Source organism: Dermochelys coriacea, chromosome 1, assembly GCF_009764565.3.
Source record: "Dermochelys coriacea isolate rDerCor1 chromosome 1, rDerCor1.pri.v4, whole genome shotgun sequence".
Lineage (NCBI taxonomy): Eukaryota > Metazoa > Chordata > Testudines > Dermochelyidae > Dermochelys > Dermochelys coriacea.
The window spans coordinates 68,786,675-68,798,683 of NC_050068.2; positions in this window are offsets into that span (position 1 = coordinate 68,786,675).

Consider the following 12,009-nt stretch of genomic DNA (forward strand, 5'->3'; position numbering starts at 1 on the left):
TATTAAAATGTTATCAAAATAAGTAAGCTTACACACCCAGTAGTTATTTTTCAAAAGAAAATGTCTTGGTGGTTTCAAAACATTTTTGCATCCAAAACAGAGGAAGTTCTCAGATGAGAACCTGGCATTGTCTATTTTTGTTCTGAACCAGGTGCATTATGAGCATTTCTTGCTGCTGTAAATTGGCCCTGGATGCAATTTTTACACATCGATTTCATCTACCTACTTTCAGATGTCACTAGCCTTTGCCGATGAAAACATTTCAAACAAACCATTCTGTGCCACGATTTTAACACAGTATCTGTGGGGAGAAAATTACCATCTTTAGCGTCAAAGTTGGCACAAAAAAAGGGAAGCCTGAAACCCAGTGATTTCCCCCTTCCTCCTCTTACCTCATTCTCTCATGCAAAAGCAGCAATTTGGCATCATAAGGGTGTTACCAAGAAAATCTGATATGCATGTAAATTTAATATTTTTTCACCTACACCATGCTTTTCCTTCTATTATCCCCAAGTGAATCAAAAGGTGGGAAAACTTTATTGTTGTCATTTTACAGATGGGGAAACCGAGTCAAAGCAAGTGTAAGTGACTTGTCCAGCCACACAGAAAGTCATGGGAAGAATCAGGAATAGAAGCAAGATCTCCTGAGTCCCAGCCTTGAGCTTATTACTTGTGACCCTAATTATATAGTTCTGTAGGGGAAAATGTGGGGGGCTCAACTGAAATGTGTAACATTTTTGGTATTACTTAATGATGTAGTTTCACATCTTGCATGCAGTTTGTCTTCTTGAGCAGCATCCTGTCATTACCATGTGTTAAGTGATTGTAGAATCTGTTCTATTTAATTGTCCTCTTCCTGAATAAACAAGAATGAGGGTTATTGTTCTTTTCTAAGCAAATTTCCTATGGCACTATAAAAGCTTTTAAGCAAAGAATTGGGGTGTGTATGTGTACTGCAGGGATTACAAAAGTAACCCTGTGAACTTCTGCCCTATTTCTATAATGTTTTGACAGATTCAGTGAATAAAGGTGGGGAAGGGGGAAAAGGTACGACTTGTACATAATAGATCATAGAAGTCAGAGATGGTAAAGACCGATCAGATCATCCAGTCCATTTGATCATCCAGTACCCTTGCCAGTGCAAGATATAGTGACAGTCCCCTAAGAAAGGACGAATCAGATACTAAAATAATAACTGATTTAGTAAAGGAAACTGAAAAAAGAACAAGAGATTCAGGAAATAAGTTACAGTTTAGAACACTAATTAAAAAAAGAAGCTAGAAATGTAAATAAAAATGTCTTGTAGGGAGTAGGCTGAAGCTCCCAAACTCAATTTTTAGTTGTGGTTTACCTGTATGTAAAAATTTAACTTAAGAACAGCCATATTGGGTCAGACCGATGGCCCAGCTAGCCCAGAATCTGGTCTTCTGACAGGTTTCAGAGTGGCAGTCGTGTTAGTCTGTATCAGCAAAAATGAGGAGTCCTTGTGGCACTTTAGAGACTAACAAATTTAGTTGGGTATAACGAAAGCTTAAGCTCAAATAAATTTGTTAGTCTCTAAAGTGCCACAAGGACTCCTCCTTGTGTTTGTCTTCTGACAGTGGCCAGTGTCAGATGCTTCAGGGGAATGAACAGAACAGGGCAATTTCAAATGCTCTATCCCCTCATCCAATCCCAGCTTCTGGAAGCTGGAGATGTAGGGACACCCAGAGCATGGGGTTATGGCTATTAATGGACCTACTTTTGCAGCACTCTGAAAAATACATGTCTATTTATGTACATCATAAAACTGTCACACAATGCTGACAGAAGTGGCTGTCTCTCTGACTACAAGGGCTCACAGTTAAAATATCTCATCCAATGATTTTCCTACCATTTCAAGGGCCTTGGGCATTAATGTACCTTGGTCCTTCCTATTTTTTGCCTGTGGCATACAATAGTTTATTATATTGAGGACTGTAATTCTTTAGTCTAATCCAGGTTATTTGGTTCTATACAGGGGTAAATGGATGGGGGGGTTAGTGATCTGTGGTGATCTTTGGAAAATGCTTTGAGATCCTGGGATGAAAAGTACAAAGTGCTATTTTCTTGTTTTAGAGTTTGTCATAGGTTCTGTATTCGAGCTGAGTGAAAAAATGATGTTTTTCTCTTGTGGAGAATTTTGACAAAAATGAAAAATAAAATGGGACCTTCTGGTGAAAAATTGAAAAGTGAAATAATTGAATTTGAAAATATCACCAAAATAAAACCCAAGGGGTATGGAGCCAAAACTCTTGTATCTGAACCTCCAAATACTGAAAGAAGTAGGATGAGGTAGACTAGAAAAATGGCTCCAGTTGTGTCCATTTTCTATGCTTATAACTAGGGTTTACAGAATTCATTTGAAAAATACTGCACAATAAATTACACTATAAGGACTAGATTGTGGCTATCCCTGTGCAGAGGGAGAGGTTGTGAGGAACTCTGCTCCCTTTTCATTTCCACACAACAGACAGCCACAATATTGATTCTTGTGCTTGTAGCATCTAAAGACCCAAGGATGTCCAGTGTGAAGTGATTATAGAGTTCCTGGTTTTTCACTGTTGTTAGAAAGGACCAGGATGTGTTGTAGCAGGGAACTTAATAATAAACAAAGGAAGTTCCTGGTTAGGAGAGTTCTCTAGTTGCTACTTAAAGCAAGGCTCTTTGTGTTTACGTCCTCACACTACATGGTGTTAGCAGTAGGATATATGCTTCTCTCTTAAAGAAAGAAAGAAAGAAAGGAAAGTAGTGAATGAGTGGGGAAAATGGAAAAGCAGAGAAGAGGCTTGGGCAAAGATCAGCCAGAAGGAGACCAGAGACCTGTGAGAGTCATATCAAGAATCCTCACAGAAACCGAGCAGCGATATGTTCAAGTGGAAGAGGAAGCTCTAGTAATCACTTGCACGTGTGAATGGCTCTGTGCACATCTGTTTGGTTTGAATTTTAACACAGAAGCATACCACAAGCTCTTAATGGCATTGGATTCAAAACCATGGAATGGCCTTTCATCTAAGATTCAAAGATTTTTGTCTATGGCTGGTGTGATTTTCTTTTAACATTGAACACATACCAGGGAAAGCACTCAGAGCAGCAGATGCTCTATCGAGAGCCGCAATTGAGCAGCCCCCCAATGGAAGAAGAAAAGGTGTTAGAGAAAGATGTAAAAGTCTACATTGACCTTCTTCTGGCAATAGTTCTATCATCTGCCAGCCAACTTCAGCAGATTAGAGATTGCCAGAAACTGACTCAACTGTGGCAAAGATAGTGGGATCAAAAAAGTCAACTTCCAACAAACCTACTACCATATTGCCAGGACCAAAATGACCTTCACATGGCTGATGGCCTGCTTCTGAAAGGATGGAACATTTTTATTCCTCTGGGACTCCAGAAAGAGATGCTTTCTGAAATCTCTGAGGGACACCCAGGTACAAACAAGTGCAGGGCATGAGCATAACAATCTGGTGGCCCGATCTGAGTAGGCAAATTCAGACTTTAGTAGAGGGCTGCAAGATGTATAACAAATTTTTAAAAAACCAATTCCCAGAACCATTACTCTCTACAAAGCTACCTTATTGACCCTGGCAGTGTGCAGGCACAGATTTGTTTTTCTGGAAAGGACACATATGTCATTGTAGTCAATTACTTATTGACTTGGCTATACTTGCAATGACTTAATTGGCACAGATCATCTGGATACTAAAGTCAATATTTGCAAGACATGGAGCTCCTGATGTCCTCAGTGTAGCTCTGATACATTCTTAGCATTTGCATAGGACTTTGGTTTTTGAACATCAAACTAGTTGTCCACATTACCCCCAAAGTAACGAGGAGGTGGAGAGAGCAGTGAAGGCCTTAAAAGACATCTGCAAATATCAGTGGACCTATATAAAGTACTCCTGGCATGTCGATCAACACTGCTTGCACCTGGACAGTCTTCAGCAGAACTTTTGATGAGAACAAAGTTTGAGATCCAAAGCTCTCAGATATTTAGAACTGTTCAGAATTTGTCAGGAACTTCCAGATCCTCCTAGAGAAGACTCCCAAAGGACTTTTCTGGATGAATCAGGTTCGTCTTCAATATTTCCACAATGAAGAGAAGATCTGGAACCTGTAGGCACTCTGTCAGGGAGTCCCTTCTGCAGGGATCCCCATGCACAAACTCAACAGAAGTGAGAACAGTCTGGAAAACTGGTCCTCCCCAGTGACCAGAGAGGAACCAGGATGCATGTTGCAGCATAGAAAGTCCTTTGTTAGGGGAGTTCTCTAGTTGCTGTTTACAGCATGACTCTTTGTGTTTATGTCCTCACACTACATACAGTAACAAAAGAATACTAGACACCCCATAGGTTATTCCCTATTCATAATGGGTGCAGAAACTTTAACCCCCTGTTGACAGAGTACCTGTTGCATCTTTTCAAACTGTGGTGTGGTCCAGGTGGAATTCAGGCTCACTCAGCTGGAAAGTTTCCAAGGATTCCTGCTGGGACAGACTGAGTCTACATCATGATTTTGGCTCAGGCTGTAAAAGCCAAAATGGAGCACTAAATGTTGTACTGTATGTTGGAGTATTTGACACTAAATTATGAGCATTTATAACATATCACTTAAATAGCCTATTTTTATGAAATAGTTTGTGCACTTGAAGAAAAGGTAGAGAAAATAGTGTTTTACTCTTAATGCGGACAATCCAAGGATAGAGGTTAGGTAGTTATTAATTTATAGAGCTTATAGCTTTTAGTAACTTGTAGCTTCATTTTATTCTTTTTTTTTGGTCACTGTAAGTGTGCATTTTTTTGTCATTACAAACATTACAGATTTAAAAATAAAATAAAACCCTCTCTGGACTGCATTTTTTTTTTATTCCCAGATACTGCTTGATTTTGATTCTGGGTGACATGAGTTAATACCAAGTCAATGGTAAATTCAGCTGTATTAAATGTCTTCAGAAGGGAGATGACTGGATTACTTTGACTGAGCCTGCTGATAAAAATATCCAAAGATGACAAAGAAAAGGAAGTCAGTGGCAAAATAATTAAATGAAGGCAGAGGAAAGGAGATGGTGAAAAGATACCGAGAATCATTTAACATAACATAGAAAGCAAAAGTCAAAGAATCTTGCAGGCAGTGGGGCATCTCAGAGAGCACCTATGCTATTCACAAAAAGAAAAGGAGGACTTGTGGCACCTTAGAGACTAACAAAATTATTTGAGCATAAGCTTTTGTGAGCTACAGCTCACTTCAGCTACTGCATGCATCCGATGAAGTGAGCTGTAGCTCATGAAAGCTTATGCTCAAATAAATTTGTTAGTTTCTAAGGAGTCACAAGTACTCTTCTTTTTGCGGATACAGACTAACACGGCTTTGCTACTTTGAAACCTGTCACTATGCTATTCAGTAGCTCCCCTATGTCTTTTGTGGTGGGAATATCAATCCCTGGTCTTAGGCAAGTGGCTGCTTTGGACATTGCTCTTTGGGGGTATCCAGCACCTGTGCAAACTGCAGCTCACAGGATCACTCCTCCAACTCCATCTTCTCTATTGAGACTCTGTGTCTAAGTATTGCAGGTCCAATGATATATATTATGACACTTTCTTTATAGGTATGAATGCTTCCTCATATCTGTAGGTCCAGTGATCTACTGAGCATTCAAAGAGACTATTTAACCTTTTCAGAAAAAGATGTTTTTACACATTGCAAAATAAGATGGAAGGATGGAGACACAGAGAAAAGTCTGCTGCCTCCTTAACAAACATACTGATTTTTTTTCACTGCTATATTTGCATTATCTGAAGCCTGCTTGCTTTTGATGTAGACCTACTGTCCAGTCATCCTAGCGTTGCTTTACTTTGCATTTTGATGGTCACAATCTGACTTCAGAAAGAACACTGTCTTGCCAAAATACCAAGATGTATATTGTAATTTATGCCTTCTATATCCAGGACCAAATTGTGTCCTGACTTGCAATCCTAAAAATAAAACTATGGAATCTCTTATTTTGATTTAGTCTTTTCCATAGGTGTATTTTAAAGGTTGCCATTTGCAGAAGAAGGGGTCATATTTGAGATCTATCAACCTTGAGAGTATCCCTTTAAAAACAACTTTCCATTTTTTGGATATCTGGTGCACATTTTCCCATATCAATGTTGATATACACTGGAAAATTATGGGATGTGTGTGTTCAGCTGGCTCTCAGTCTCGCCCCCATTTTTATGGACACAAATATTAGCAGCTGTGGGCCTGGTTTTATGAGGGGTTATGGGCTTCTTGTGAAAGCAGTGAAAACCGCAGGTTTATAATGTTACAATATTAAAAAAAAGATTAGAAATGATTGCATTGCTCCAAAGACAATTAATTGTGTGTTAGGGGTAAAATCAAAGGCTGGGGAAGCAAAACTTATTCTGTGTGTATGGGCCCATTGGAGTGGAATCTACAGGCAACATCAGGGAAAGGGTGTACCCTTTGCCTTCTTGCAAAAGACACCCTGAAATTAGCCTCAGAATGGATGGATTAGAGGAAATGTATTTTGATCTTCAGTTCACAGGAAATTCTGTACAGTTATATCACCTGGTATCCCAAGGGGAAAGTCCAGGAGACTATTTATAATAAGAAATTTGAGCTATTTAAAAGATGTCAGCAATATGTAATAGGAAAATACCAAAAGAACTAGAGGGAATATTGGAATGAAACAATAGTGTTAATTATTTGCACTTGTATCATGCCTTTCATTCAGGGATCTCAAAGCACTTTCATATCAGAATATTGAGTGTTGTTTAATTAAATGCATTTGGTAATAGATTTGTTATACTCTGAATATGAAGGAGAGCTGGAAGGAATAAAAAGCACAGAAACACTTGCCTGATGATGTAAATAGAATTTTATTGCAAGAAGAAGAATATAGTCACAGTATCTTCTCCTGTTGGTGGCTCCTCATTCTCCCTGGGCAGGACTCTGGCACAGAGGTCTTTAATACCTTGGCTTGCTATCTTTAGATTTCTTTGTTTGCCCAATAAGTGGGAAAGGTCTCCCAGTCATTCTGAAGCACCCAGCTCTTCCCTCCTGCAACCTGTGCTTCTCCCTCCAAGTTCCACATAGGTAGAGCTTCTTGAGCCAGCTTTTCCTACTCCCACATATCCTTGTATCTGCCAGTGGGGCACTGAAGGTTTCCCAAATCAGAGCCACAATGAGCAGCTCTCCTAGTGGTCCAGTTTGGAATAATTTAATTAATTTTACATTTTCCTTTCAACCGAACACTCAATTTAACACTATTTTAAACATGCTTTTAGGATACAAATTCCACTCTGCATAAACAAACGGCAATAGCAAAAATCTCTCCTACAGCCCTCCACACATTTAATAGCACCTATTCACACATATCTTCCAGTTTATTAAGATAAAATCAACAAAGAAATTGCTGCCTTATCTTCAGTTCCCTTTATATGTGCATTTTAGCTTAATTAGAAGTAAAAGAAATCCAGCCATGTGAGGCTGCCTTTACAATGCTAACCTCTTGGGTCCATTTACAGTGCTATTAGTGTCTCTTATTATTGCTAGTATATGACATTTAGTCGCATGTAAATTGTAGGGATTTGGAGAGGAGTTGAAAAGAAAAGGAAAAATTTCCTAGATGAACACAACAAATTTGGTAGGCAGGTCAAATATTTTGAGGGTGCACTTAAGAACTGTCACGCTTTCAAAGAGGTTCCAGAGGGTAGCACTTATCTACAGAATCATTTGAGACAGGAGTTAGTCACTATTGCCATTCAGTTCAGCGCAACAAAGCAAAGTGATGTGGTCATTGTCAGTTCAGTTTCTTGCCACATCTCTGGGGCATAATTTAACTACTTGAGCCAGCCACACGCGAAGCGAACTCTGGAGATTGAAAGTCAATGTCACCCTTAGATTTCCCTTTTATCCTGATTCCGTGGAATATGGTAGATAATTTCCAAAGAAAATATGCCAGTACTGCTGTTACCCTGTTGATAACTTGCCTTTCATCTGTGAAATCGCTTTTACATTTGGTATCTGCCTTGAACATGAGCATTACATCTTAACTACGCTGTTGGGTTCATTTGAAAGGTATCCTGCTGCTGCAGCTTGGAAGGGGTGCATTTTTAAGGGCTTGTTTGGATTCACAGGATTATTGGCCCACATAAGCAACAATGACAGGATATTGGGATAATAGTTCTCACAAATAATAGTAGAGGAAAACCTTGTGAAACTGTGGATAAAAGGAACCTTTCTAGCACTATTCTATTTTAAGTACCATTTAGTATTCATCCGTTTCTGCTGTAGTGTCTATTCTAATAATACCTTCCCTGATTCTGATGTTCTCTTTAGAAACATGATCAGCTCATATCTCCAAAGTAAGCAGATATTCATCCCACTTAACACAGTCATTTACAGAGAGAGGTACGTGGTGAAACAAGAATTCAGATCTCTGTGATTCCTGGGTATATGGCTACAGGGCTTGATTGTTTGTATGAAAGAAGCGGCTCCAATATCTCAAGCCAGAAAATGTGCTTTCAGGTTTTATGTACTCTTCCTTACATCATTCTGGTGGTGATTTTTATCTCTAAAGAACCACATAGTCTTAGTGACAAGAAACCACTATTGCTTCCTTAATACTGTACTCAAATCTTTAATTCATTAATGTTGTTTCCAGGTGTGAGCTCTGATAAGGAGATGTCAATAATATCATGAGGAACTGAATCATGATTTAAAATATACAAATGATGAGCAACATCCTGTTTAAATGAAACAGGACACATTCTGCACAATTTTATTTAAGTCATTATTTCTGGTATTGTCTATGACTTATAAGAACATTCTGAAAGGCAGGTTTCTTTAAAATATTGATTTTTGTCACTTAATCTCTATTGTTTATAATAACTAAAATATAAATTTTCTCTCCCTGTTTTCCCCCTTTTCCATTTGGCAAGCACAGGATCTTCCTCCTTGTACATTTTCTGTAATATGAACCTAAATAGACAGAGCCACGTTAACTCCTCATTTTTTGTGCCCTGAAGGAGTAAGCACAGCTCACTGCTGTATTCTTGGAAGCCTACAGAGGAAGGGAAGTACTGGAGTGCAGTGAGACAGCGTTCATGCAGACCCCAGCTTTGTAGCCTAGGGAACTGGCTGGCCCACTAGGTAAATATCCATTTTCCCAGACAGCTAGTCTAGGCCTGGCACAGCAGGGGAAATAATGTTTATCAGTTATTTTTGTGCATGAGCCCCTTGTACAAAATACAATGCACTCAATTTGGAGTTGCTGGTGTGACTGCATCTCCCTGAGCCAATGGGGTCTACTCCACCATAGGGTAAAGGTGAGGACAAACCATGTGGTAGGAAAGGTGGTGTTTGCATCGCTGCCCCCCTGCCACATTTCCCCCAGGTTTCTAACAGAGAAGAGTGGCAGTAAACAGTAGTTGGAGTGTGCTGATAGAAATTGTATTGGGGATACATTAATTCAGTGCCTCCTTTTGTTGTCTGAACCATGCTCCTTCCCCAGTCAATACTTCTCACATTTTGGGCAGCCCTGAATAACTGCAAGCCCCCTAGTGGAAGGGCATTGTTGGTGCCTTGTGTCAATGCAAACCACACATCAGATGCATTTTCTGCTGCCAAGGGCCCCCCACCCTGTTTGGAATGTAGCTCCATATATTGTTGGCCTCACCTAGGCAGTAGCTATTGTATGTGTGTTTTTGTTTTGGTTTGTTAATTCCTTGGTAACAGAAAATTACTTAGTAGGTTTTTTTCTTTTAACTGTAATAATTTACTCTCTTTGGGCTTTCTGAAGTTTCCATCATTATGAAAAGAGACTTGCTGCTCAGTTCATTTTGCTCTGGGAGATGTAGTGATTCACTCTCGAGGTGGCAGCACTGTAGTATTCACTGTATGGACATGCTAGCACAGGTCTGGCAGGATTTCCCTGTCCATTTTAGGCAGAGCTTTTCGTCAGAGAAACATGTCAAAACACCAGAATTGCCAGCTCCAAGTATTCAGAAATCAAGTCAGGGCCCGCAAAATCAAGAGACTGGCTTAAAAATACAAGATTAAAAAAACTGCATTCTAGCTATTGGCCTCCTGGATTTAGCCTTTATGGATCACATTTTCAAACTTTTCTCTGCTACCATGATGGCTAGAAATTTTCTTTTTCAAATGAAAGCTGAGTCTCTGATTTCATCACAGTACTGCAAAAGCTGGGGCTTTAAGAAAACATATCCCAAGATTCACAATAAAATCATGAGAACTGGCAACACTGTCAGGTGTCGTCTACAATATGAATTGGATAGCAGGGATTCTTCCATAGTGAATTTGATTGTGGTGAGAGTATGACCAAAACATGAATATTTTCCAAATGGAAATTTCAATATACTAAACCTGTCACAACAAGCATTACAACAGAAATCCAATCTTACTCTCCTAATTGACTTGTGTGTTGCGTAACAGTTACAGAGCAGAGTCGTGTGTAAACATCTCCATATGTTATGCCGGCATGAATTACTATTGATACAGTGGATTGCTTTTCTTCTGCATTGGTGCTATTTTGATGAGGTTATTCTTTATATGAGAGAGTGTCAGTGTGTTCCCTAAAAGTCCTGGGTATCTAATATCTCTGGTGTAATTAGTATTGTGTGCACTTAACACAGAAAAGTGGAGCTGCTTGAAGAAGCATTTAAAAATTCAAGTGGTGGAATAATTTGATGTAGCTTCTGTACCTTTCACTGGCAGAGCTATAGTTTTTTGTTTTTTTTTTTCCTGCAGTGAGAGCTGTGATATTCTCTGGTGGATTGTTTTTTTGAGACAATGACCAACTCGGAGGTTCTCAAACTATCCATGGATCATTGGTGGTCTGCACTGAGCTTGCTGGTGACATGCAGCTGCCTCTCCTTCTTCCCTTCTGCATTAAAAGAAGTTAAAAACCCCCAAACCTTAAATACTTCTCCAGTATCACTTTACTAGGGCTATGTTTACACTACAGAACTTGCAGTGGCACAGCTGTACTGCTGCAGCTGCACCTCTGTAAAGTCTCTGCTGTAGCCACTCTGTGCCAACAAGAGAGAGCTCTCCCATCAGCATAATTAAACCACCCCCAACAAGCTATGTTGGCAGGAAAGTATCTCTCACTGACTGGCACTTTTGTCACTGAAACTTATGTCTGTCAGGGGTGTGTTTTTTCACACCTGTGACTGACAAAAGTTTTACCGACAAAAGTGCTAGTGCATATGTAACCTACACACCTAGGTGTGGTGGTCTTTCCATCTAGTGGCACCGAGACAACTTAGAGAGAGATATAAAATGAGTCTTCTCTACAGCCTTAGCAAAAAACTAGTTAGCTTTTGGCGCATGTGGTAGAGGCTCATGCACCAAGCTCCAAAGATCCCAGGTTCAATCCTGCCCGCCAACGACTAGGGTTTGCCGGCATTACATAGACATAGCTTCGGTAAGCAACTGCTGTGGTTTCCACAGCGATGCTAATGGTTGTTAATGGGAAGGGAGATTTCCACACAATTGCAAATGAGAGGGCAGGTGTGCCACAAGACAATATTTGGATTAAAAGGTATTCTGCGTGTGGAAAAAGTTTGAGAATTCCTGATTTTGCTCAGCCTTATAAGGCTACCTATTTTATTCCTGTTATCACTGAATTCTGGCAGACACATGGTAGCTGTAATAAGTTGAATTAGATAGAATGTCATACATTTCAGTATTTCTACTTTTGCACGGATCCGTCTAATTTTTTATAGCCCATATGTTGCATCTACAGTGTTTTCATTTACATTTACATCTCTCCTAAAGCAGTTTCTTACTACATGCTTTGGTATAATGTTACATGCAAAATAAAATGAAAAACATTGTGGGGAATATTCAAGTGAGAAACGGCCTTCTGACTTGTGTCTACTGCTATTTAATGGCTTAAGTATTTCCAGCTTTTCTGATAACATAAGTATAATAAGGCATATTGATTCAAGTGTTGTTTGTGAGGGA